Genomic DNA, 11,250 nt, shown 5'->3' on the forward strand with positions numbered 1-11,250 from the left:
ATTACCTCATAGAGTTGTGAGAAATCAATATAATGCAACGAAAGCACTTAGGACAGTGCCTCGCAAAGATTAAGAGCTTAATACATGTTAGGCATTGTAGTTATAATTGTTGTTGTTCACTCAGTCGTGTCTGACTCTTTGTGACCCCACGGACTGCAACATACCAGACTTCTCTGTCCTTCACTATCTCCCAGAGTTCACTCAGACTCATGTCTGTTGAGTCGGTGATACCATCCAACCATCTCATCCCCTTCTCCCCCTGCCCTCAATCTTTCTCAGCATCTGGGTCTTTTCCAATGAGTTGGCTGTTCGCATCAGGTGACCAAAGTATTGGAGCTTCAACATCAGTCCTTCCAATGAATATTCAGGGTTTATTTCCTTTAGGATTGACTGTTTTGATCTCCTTGCTGTCCAAGAGATTCTCAAGAGTCTTCTCTAGCACCACAGTTTGAAAGCATCAGTTCTTCGGTGTTCAGTCTTTTTTATGGTCCAACTCTCACATCCACACGTGACTGCTAAAAGAATCATAGCTTTGACCATACAGACCTTTGTCGGCAAAGGGATGTCTTTGCTTTTAAATATGCTGTCTAGGTTTGACATAGCTATTCTTCCAAGGAGCAAGCGTCTTTTAATTTCGTGGCTGCAGTCACTGTGATAGTGATAGTAAGAATACATAAAATAGACTTAAGATAGGTTTAATCTATTTATACTTTAGTATTAATGTGCCTGTCTTTCTGGAAATCCACATTAGTGTAGATTAAATGACACCACTTTCTAGCTTCTCTTCCCAGCCCAGGTCAGCCCCTCCAGCCCTGCTCTCCTTTCTCCCCTTACTCTTCTTTGTGGGGGAGGACAGTGCCATAGCCAAGCATGGCCAACAGGAGGAGTATTTGTGCCAAAGAAGGAGTTCCAACTCTCGCAGGAAAAAGTTGGCTTGAGTCTCCTGGCCACACACACTCCCCTCTAGAGCTTGTCGCTGGGTAGCGTGCTATTTTGCGATGCCACCACTGCCATCTCTCTCTCCTCACCTCCTCCAGGCATACATGGAGCTCTCTGGTGTTACATTTCCATTCTCTTCTTTCAGACAGCCTGCTCTAAAGGAACGAACCCTGGATGAGAGCCAGGAGACCTGTGACTTACCAGCTTTGCCACTGATTAGCTAACCACTTGACTTTCTTTAGCATCAGTTCCTCACCTGTGACATGGGGATACTAACACCCGCCCTGCGAGCCTCACTAGGTTGTTATAAAAATTAAATGTTCCGACATATGTTGCCACTATTTATTAACTATAACATGCCACAAAGTTTCGGAGAAGGCAATGGCAACCCACTCCAGTACTCTTGCCTGGAAAATCCCATGGACAGAGGAGCCTGGTGGGCTGCAGTCCATGGGGTCGCTAAGAGTCGGACATGACTGAGCAACTTCACTTTCACTTTTCACTTTCATGAACTGGAGAAGGAAATGGCAACCTACTCCAGTGTTCTTGCCTGGAGAATCCCAGGGATGGGGGAGCCTGGTGGGCTTCCGTCTATGGGGTCGCACAGAGGCAGACACGACTGACGCAACTTAGCAGCAGCAGCAGCAGCCACAAATTTACATCTTTGTGTAGAGTTTACTGTCATACTCTATCATCGCTCCCTTCCGCTGTCTTCGTGGTCTGTGCTCTTCACTCCTATCAATTCTGGCCCATCAATTCTGGTTGGAAACTTGTGATCAGGAAGGGAATCCAGAGCACTGTTAATCTGCCTCTGCTAAAAAAAAAAAGGATGAGTTTCAACTATAGCAAGAGGGATTGGAATTGAAATTATCTGGAGTGTTTAGAGAAAGGCTGGAGCATCTTTTCAACGGGGTAAAAAGAGCAGAGAGGGTACTGTCTAGAGCAGCATGAAAGCAAGGGTACATAGAAACTAGCGAAGGGATAGGGTGACTAGCTCCAAATTGGCCAGAGAGAAGGCTTAGCATATTTTTGCTAAAAGGTTAAGGGAACCTGGGTCTTCTCTCATAGCTCAGTCGGTAAAGAATCTGCCTGCAATGCAGGAGACCTGGGTTCGATTCCTGGGTCGGGAAGATCCCCTGGAGAAGGAAATGGCAACCTACTTCAGTATTCTTGCCTGGAGAATCCCATGAAGAGAGGAGCCTGGCGGGCTGTAGTCCATGGGGTCCCAAGAGTCAGGGAATCTGTGAATAAAAGAATGACTATATCAGGAATTCCCTGGTGGGCTCCATGATTCTACTGCTGGGGGCCCAGTTTCGATCTTTGTTCGGGGAACTAAAATTCCATAAGCCATGCGGGGCAGTTAATTTTTAAAAATGCATGAAAGAATCTGAATGAGTGAGTGAATGAATGAATGAATGCGGTCCCTCCCTGGGGTAAGGTATTTAAAGTTTTGGGACGCTAGGTGGCAGCACAAGGCAAGAAACCGAGAGATGAGAAGGGGCACTTTATTTGTATTCCCCTGACTTTGAGCCCCTTTTCCCTTTCTCTACCAAGATATTTCAAATGACACTTTCTAATGGTAAAGACACTAAAGCAGGCAGGAAGAAAAAAAAATGAGGGGAATAAAATACATATTTCCTAGGGGTGTTTCCAATAGCCCTAGGCTGGACTTTTCCAGCTTTCAAAAGGGCATAAAAAAAGAGAAAATTCAGAACACTGCATGAAAAATCTGGATTAGGATAAGGAGGAATTCAGACAGGACTCCCAATCTAGACTGATTGGGGAAGAAATGTGTCAGGAATCTTTTTTTTTTAATCAAAGAAGAGTACACTGAGGAAGTTCGTGCCTCATCCATTCCTGCCTAATGACACCTCAGACATGTCTCCTTCAATTTCTCCAAAGACAGAGAGCCTATAGCATTTCCCTGTGCTGTGCTGTGTTTAGCCGTTCAGTCGTGTCTGACTCTTTGTGACCCCATGGACTGTAGTCTGCCAGGCTCTTCTATCCATGGCGATTCTCCTGGCAAGAATACTGGAGTGAGTTGCAGAACCCATAGCATTTCTCAGCAAAGCAGAAATCAGGAATGTTATTTGACTTTTCGTTTTATCCTCCCATTAAGAATCAGTTCTTTGCTGCAGGAAAGAAGGCTCTGCTAAAAGTGAGGGGGCCATTGGTTAACCCCCCAACTCAAAAGCTACTGTGGTTCAAAGCAGGAACCTTCGCCAGCATAATGGGAGTCTTCTGTATCATGAACATCATCCCGGTGGAAAGATGCTGCCTTCTCCTTACTTCACTCTTCTTGGTTTTGTAACTCTAAGAAAAAATTCCCCTTTCTAACCATTTCTGTTCCTCCTATTGCTCTGTTCAACCTCCTATTTTAGTAGCCATCCATGGATGTACAGCCCAGGGATGCCCCTCCAGATTTCCCTTAGCACAGTAGAACAAAGACCACCATCTTATCCTGTTTTCTCTGTCTATGGGCTGTGACTCCTTAACTCTTCCTACTTCCTCCAGACCTCACTTCTTCCCATGCTTTTCCTTTGAACTGTAACACTTACTGTCTTTACAATAATGCATACAAAGCATTTGAAACAGAGCACTCATTTATTCATTCATTGAACAAATATTTATCAGATGCCTATTATATACTCTTCTGGGCACTTGATAGAGAAATAAGTCAAATGGCCATGATTCCTGCCTTCATGGAACTTTCAAGGAAGCTTTTGGTTTTCAATTTAAGCTGACACAGTGACTGCTTTTTGTTAGAATGCTGGCATTGGAAGGAATGTTTGAAACAGCTAGTTCAATCTCTTGCTCAGATCAGAAATTCTTTCTTCTCTATCTTTGCTGGGTGGCCGTTCTTGACCAAAAATTCTCTGTGTTTGGGTTTTCTGGCCCTTTATTCTTCTTCGTCCCAATCTTAATCTGTTTCCCTATTTTCATTCACCATGTCTTCTTCTCCACTATTAGTCTGCCCCTCTTCTACATGATGGCCCATTAAATAAAGACATATCAAGTCTTATATTTTCCATGTGTCAGGTACGTTAGTAGGTGTTTTCATATAATCTCATTTAACCCTCACTTTCTGTGCAGCAAATGTCATTCTCGCCTTACTTAGTAAGAAGGAAACGGAAGGTGAGACAGGTGAAGGGACCTGCCCGTAGTCACACTCCTCACGTATTACAAAGCCCCCTCCCTGTTTTGGCTTATCATCTTTTCAGTGCTATCTTATACGTGAGTATCTCACTTCAGATGAAGCCAGGTCAAAGTATAGTAGCATTCTTCATCTTCCTTGATCTGGATGTGATTCTTCCCCTCATAAAGCCAAAGACCATAATGTGCTCATGATTACCTAAATGTTCAAATCTTACTGATACGTATTATCTATTGATATGCATTATCATCAAGCATGGCCTCTCCCATTCTCTCCTTTTCCCTACATTCTGCATGTTCAGGTCCTATTAATCCTTCAAGGCCCGCCCAGCTCATGCCATCCGCTTCAGGAAACCTTCCTGACTCCACATTACCCCAACTGAATTTTCTCTCTCACTCTCCCCTTCAAATTTCTATTTGGTTCCCTGAGTACATATCATGCCCTGCTGTGTATGCCAGTAATATGTGTCCTCACTCATTCCCTTTTGTATCTCTTAGCGCTTTGTGTATAGAAATACCCAGCCGCATTTGCCAGATGAACGAGTCTTGTAACTGAGAAATTAGCGCTGTGCCCCTAACGATGCAGCTGATTTCCACAGTGCCGTTAACATTCTTGAGCCGGCGCTCTCCAACTTCTCTGTGGGGAGGGGGTCCCTGCGCTGTCCTGCAGTGGTTTGTACAGAGCGCCCACCAGGAACTGTGTATTATTAGCTCACTGATTTTTCACAGCAGTCCTGTGAGGCAGGCATTATCTCTGTTTTACAAACGAGGAAAACCGGAGAGTCAGAGTTGAGGAGCCAGACCCAAGATCACCTGGCTAGGAAGCAGCAGAGCTGGGATGATTCAAGCTGAGATCTTCCTGACTCCAATGCCTGTGTTGTTCCTGTCACTATGCTGCCTTTCTAAAGTAAAACGTGTGCCCCTTCTGGAGAACAAGTACCTTTTTGCAGTTGCCCCAGACAGGTGGTGAGTTATTTGGCAGAGTTGGGGAAACCTGCCTCTGCAGATTGTCCTGTGAATGACAAGACAGGCTGCTGGGAGGCCCTTTAGGTTCTTGAGCAGGTTAGAAAACAGCTAAAAATAATGACTGAGGGACAGAATGGGTCAGAAGTGGCCAAGACACAGGAAACTGTGGGAAGAGACCAGTGATTCTCTGTATACAGGACTCTCCTGATTTCTTCTTGAATAGTTCTCTCACCACCTGTAAATCTTTGCTCAAATGCCACCTTCTCAGTGAAGCCCCACCCCCTCACTCCCTCACCGATTTATATTTCATTTATTTTCTATGGCAGTTATCACCTTTTAATATATAACTTGCCTGATCTAATTCCTAGAGCTGATTTGCACTTACATATTCTTCCTGGTCCAGCCATAAACTTCCCATGTGGCTCCTCCGAAGCCTCTCCCTCTGCCATTTATGAAGCCTTTTGGCCACAGAGGAATAACAAATAAGAGAATAAATGTGAAAAGCCTATAGAAGAAATGACTTTTAGGTGGAATCAAATTAGTGTCTATGTGGATTTTCATGTCCGCTTCCCCAGCCATAGTACTGCCAAGGGCGGGATGCAAGTTCGATTCAATCGTTATTTCCCAACAGTCACAGGTGGGAGAAACTTGAAGAGACTAGAGAGAAAGAGAGACCAAAAATGGGCTGGGGGACGGCGGCCTCAGAGCTGAGACAGCAGGCCAATGGGGCACCGAACAGGCCGTCCCACACCTCTGCGGGGGGCTGATCCCCAGAGACCCCCAGAGCCCCGGACCCGCCCCTCTCCCCAATTCCCATCGTCGCAGGCTCCCGAGAAGAATGCAGGTCAGGAGCATAAGTGACCTTTCACACCTCAGACAAGCTAAGTTTGTTTTCTCCCTTTCTGTCCGGCCCACAGCGGGAGGGAGGGGGAAATGGGATGGGCCTTGTCGAACTTTCTCCCGCTACAATACCCCAGAGGAGCTGAAGTGGAGAGAGTAAAGGGTCTATTTATTTTAGCTCAGGAGGGACAATGTAAGCAGATGGTCTTTGATGGGATTAGCGGCGTAATCTCTAAGACCCTGGTAAATTGGAAAATGATCCATTATATTCCAGGAACCTTTGGCGGCTTCAGCTCCTGGGGAGGGAGGGGCAGGGCCCGGGGGCACCTTGTTAGAAAGGACCCCCCTCTGGGAGCAGCCAAATCTCGCACAGAGAATTTGGGAAGAAGTTCGTTAGCTGAGTGATGGAAGCCCCTCTCCTCCTGAGAGAACGCAGAAATACGAATACTCCTAGTGCCCTCTCAGAGCCTCTTTTTTCCTTCTTTCCCCTCCTCCCTCTCCTGGGTGTGCTGGGGTGTCTTCACTAACGTCCTCTGCTTCCAACTCTTTCCATTCCCAAGAACCCTTCTTTGGGGAGAGACTGATAATGGGTGTCCAACGTTGGGAGAAAATTCTTCTTCGAATCCAAATGCTACCCCTCCCAGTGTAATCTCGGTCCACTTCCCACTCCAACGCCAACAGCCTGGGAGGACTCCCTCCACTCTCCATAGACTTGAAAGCCAGGCAGATGAGGAGCCAAGAGGAGGGGGAATGGGCAAACTGCAACTCGGGGCAGGGACTGGGGAGGAGGGAGAAATGTGAATGGGGAGGTAAGGTGATAATGAACCACTCTGCCCAATGAACCATCCTTTTAGCTCACCTCGATCCCCCTAGAGCCCAAGTGCCTCCAGGCTTAGGATCCCCTCCATCTGGAGAATCTGGGTTGCTAAGTTGGAGGCATATGGGACACCCATTCAGTACCAGGTGTGGTGCAGTAGGCCGGGTCATATACATTATTTGCAGTATGTGTGATATCTTGCATTCATATAACACTTTGCAGTTTATAAAGAAACTTTGACGTGCAGAATGTCAGTTGGATTTCATAACTAAGTGAGGGAACTTGAAATAGAAAAATTGGAAAGTGAGGGGGTCAGTGACTAGTCTAAGGTCACCCACTTCAGTTATGTGACAGAGCTAAGACTGAAGCTTGATTTCATCATACTATGACATCTACTCATGTTAATAAATATATGTAAATTTGTATTTTACCTGTACAGCATGTTGTTTATTTATTTCAGCATTTTATCACTTCTCGGCCTTTCTGCTAAGATCAAGTGTAATATTAATTTTAATGTTTAAGAAATTTCCAAAGCTTTATTGTTACCACCATTCTTGAACAGATAGCTGCCTGAAATTGTAACAAAATTTATAGATTAAACTTGGGGGATTAAAGAACAAAATACAAATAGTCAAATATGTATTTTTCCATACATAGAATCTCCACCATTCTTTGAAAATAAATATGTAAGTAAGAAAAGGGGGGGGCAGGGCATATAGAAAGGCAGGAGAAATTATTCAGTCACAAAGAGAAATTCCAACACTTGTGAGTATGTTAAATTGTAAGGGATGGAGCACTTAACTGGTGGAGTTTCCAGGATGAACTCCACTTGTACAGCCTTTTATTTCAGGCTCCTTCAATGCATTGAGGTATGTTTTATTTTATTTTAGTATCATTGTTTTAAAAACCGACACTTTGTTATGTGTGTATTTGTTTGAGATAATTTGAGGCTGACACAAGGATTTGTAGACTGAGTAAAACAAGAAGGCAGAGTAAGAAGCAGCAAGCTACAGCCATTCCCCACTTTCCAAGACCCCCCCCCCTTCCCTCAGCAAATATGAAAGTCAAAAAATTGACATAACAATCCTGGATTGGAAGAAAGTTACTATTTCTTGGGTGTCTATGAGGGGCCAAACAGATACACATTGCATGCATTAATTTACTGAGTTCCCAACCCAAGGAAGTATGTTTCTTCTTCTCCATGTGACCTGTTCAGGACAGAGGCTCAGAGAGTTCAAATAACTGGCCTAGTAAAGTAATTAGCCTCCAACTAATAAAAATAAATGAAAAAATAAATAAATAACTGGCCTAGAGTCACACAGCCAGTTAAGTGGCTGGGCTGCCACTGCAGACTGCTCTTTCCAACACCTTGCACCCTCCATCGCGCTGTCCTGCCTTTCTGTCATCCTCTGCTCAGAGCACCTAGCCTTGTTATTCACCCTCCTGGGAGGTCCTCTTGCTCTCTGTTCTCCTGGGTTTCTTCCACAGAAGTAGCCTACTCCTCACCTCCCACCCCCACAGCTGGAGGCTTTCTCTCAAGTTGGCCCAGGCACTACTGAAAATTAATACACAGTATGTTTACTGATGAAGTCCAAAATGTTCTGGGGTGAGATTGTTTGACCTTCAAACCTGGGTTGGTCACATTCCTTCCTGGCTCTGATCATCTTTCCATTGGAAGGACTGGTGACTCCCAGCCCCAGACTTTCCTTTTATAGAGGAGGAAATGACTTGGTCAAGGCCACAGAGCTGGTCCTAGCAGAAGGTTCCCCACCAGTCTACAGATGTGGGGCCTGGGGGAGAGACTAGGGTACCTATGTATTCAGGTGTTCTGAGAGTGAAATGGCCCCTGAGTCTGATGACACTGAAGTCAGCTGGCGCTTACGGGTGAGCTGTGAACCCAGACAGCCTCTTGGTGGCTGAAATTCCAGAAATGGCTCTACACCTTGATCTGGAGGACTGGAGCTTGCCAGCTGCATCTCTTAAGCACTCTCTCTGCGTGCTAAGATATTACAGTTGCCCCACAACCTCACAGCCTCTCTATCCCCTTTCTCTGCTTCTGAGAGCCACAGACATCTTGAACATAGTCTACATGTTCCTAATTCTCTGGAGCCTGTTTCAGGCTACCATGTTATGGCCTCCCCATCAGCTCTGCAAACCCAGGGTCTAAGGGTAGAATTCGGCAGCTTTGGAAGATGAGGGAAACAGCCCCCAGCCATTGGGGAAAAGAGGCTATCAAGGTCTCCGGCCAAACTCCTTGAGCGGCTCGGCTGCCGGTCCACCACCGTTCTCCGTCTTCCTTTTTCCCTTTATTTATCTCTGTGTTTCCTTCTCTCCCGCATCGCTTGCTTCCTCTTTTACCCGCCCAATTTTTGGCCCCCTCTTTCCTCACCTTGGCTCTCCTTGTCTGGCTAGGCTCCCCTTACACCCTAGCGTCTCCTGGTTATTCATTACTCAGCCCCTCGTCCTGCACCCCAGTGCAGGACTTCCCGCCTGGGACTGGGCCCCGAAGTTGCGGGCAGGGAGTGGGCGCGGGCAAGGATCCCCAAGGCTCAAGCCCCCACGCTCTCAACAGAGCTGTTTTCCCCAGGCTCCGCTTGGCGCCACGAACCCAGAGGGACATCTACAAGGGCCTCGCGGCCAAGAACACGAGCCTTAGGGAGAACTGACCCTGCCAGTTGTGGGGTGGGGGGGTCGGAGGATCTTTCTTGGTTTTATTTCTGGCCGGGGTGGGTTCAGTAGCGGAGATGGGGGGCAGAGGCGGTCCTCCGTGCCACCGCTGCTGGCGGCGGGCAGTGGTGACTAACAGACCTTCGAGCGGGGCTTTTCGCCGGACCCGGGTCCGGGGAGCGGGCGGGAGAGCGCAGGAGGCCCCGCGGGTTCGGCTCCGGCGGGCACAGCCGTCCGGATCCCCGAAACTCTCAAACGCCGCGTCGCTCCGTCTAGGCCCCCATTCCCCTCGGGTGTCTTGGAGTCTCTTCTTTTCCATTTTGTTCCCCTGCCGTTCTATTATTTAGTTTAACATTTTAAATGCCTTGGGTATGTTTCCTTTTTTAAAAAAATCATTTAGTGTTATTTTATCTCTTTTAACGTCCGGTTTCTTTTCAGATAGATTTTGTTTTCCCTTCTCTCTGTTTCCGATGCTCTATTTTCTCATGCTCACTTCTGGCCTCGGCTCTTCCCGGGCTTTCGTTTCCTCTCCCGGGCGCCCGCGGCCGTGCGGCTCTAGCGTCGGGAGGCGTCCGCGGTCCCGCCCCGGGGAAGCAGCAAGGGTCCCGCACGTCTCGCCTTTCCCACCCGCCTCCACCCTGCCCGGCGAGTCTGCGTCCCGCGCCGCTGCGGAGCTCGGACTTTGTCGGAAGCGGGAGCCGGAACCGCAGCTGCCCGCGACAGCGCAGAGGAGAGGCAGGGACGCGGGCTGGGGCCGCACCGGCGTGCTCCCGCCTGGCGTCTGCCCGGCCCGGGGACCCGCAACTCACACACACAAGCCACAGGTTCACACACACTGGGATCCAGGGGCTCGCAGACCGTGGTCCGCAAGCCACACGCACGCCGAGCCACAGCCAACTCAAAGGCGTGCGCTGCACACCCCAACAAACCCCCAGATCAACAAATGTCACACACACAGCCCCGAACAACACAGCACTCACAGAGCGTGGTCAGATGGACGTGTGTGTGATCCTAGGACACACGCACCAACCAGCACCCCGCGAACAGACACACAAACCTACTTGTGCACACAGGGCGGCCCAGGGGGGTCTCAGTGCTGACTCTACCCCTCGCAGTGGGGACCCTGAGGAGCGTCAGGCGGTGGGGAGGGAGCCTGCCTGGCCTCACCAGCGGGCACGGCCACAGCCACACACTGCCGCCGAGAGTTCAGTAGCTCTGCCGGGGCTACCGTTATTGGGGCTCCTAAGGTGCGGAATACTGGCTGCTTGTTTGGCTGAGGGATCCAGCCCAAACCCCAGAGCCTGAGCCCCAGAAATGAGCATCAGACCTAAAGAACCCTCTGTGAGGCAGACAGAAACGGGCACTGCACCAAGAAAATGGCACCGTGTTAGAGTATAAAGCGGGCATGCAATATGTGTGGCAGGATGTATTCCGTGCCACACGTATCCCACACAGTGCGGGTGTTTGGCCAGGTGCCCACATGGAGACCATTATTTTTGTGAAAATGAGCAGAGGAGATGTATACCATTCTAAGAATAAAAGTAACATATGTATACAGATATAGGTACCAACAGACAACTAGGGAGATGTCAAGGAGAAAATCTCTCTCCAGCTCCTGGGTATTGTTATCAAGCTGGCATGCTAGACCACGTCTCTGTGGCAAGGTCTGTCTCCTTTCCAGGGCAGCTGTGATTGTTTGGTGCCATGGGAGTTCTGTGGGGAAAGACTGGTTTGTGAGACAACCAGATGTATCTGACATATTATCAGCCCATCAAAAGGGGAGATTTTTGGCAGCTTTAGGGGGGATCTTTGGGGGTAGAAAACGATCTGATTTGTACCTCAGAAGTTCTGGGTTTGGAGGATGCCCT

The 11,250-nt window shown here is 48.0% G+C and overlaps 1 long non-coding RNA gene across 1 annotated transcript; it reads right to left on the reverse strand.

The window, feature by feature from the left end:
• Positions 1-1,524: 1,524 nt before the first annotated feature.
• Positions 1,525-10,580, reverse strand: LOC122427096. The gene is made up of 3 exons (XR_006265356.1): positions 10,444-10,580; positions 2,100-2,180; positions 1,525-1,753 (listed from the first exon to the last, which is right to left on the reverse strand). It is a non-coding gene; the product is annotated as an uncharacterized LOC122427096 (long non-coding RNA).
• Positions 10,581-11,250: the final 670 nt, after the last annotated feature.

The sequence above is a fragment of the Cervus canadensis genome, chromosome 2, assembly GCF_019320065.1.
Source record: "Cervus canadensis isolate Bull #8, Minnesota chromosome 2, ASM1932006v1, whole genome shotgun sequence".
Lineage (NCBI taxonomy): Eukaryota > Metazoa > Chordata > Mammalia > Artiodactyla > Cervidae > Cervus > Cervus canadensis.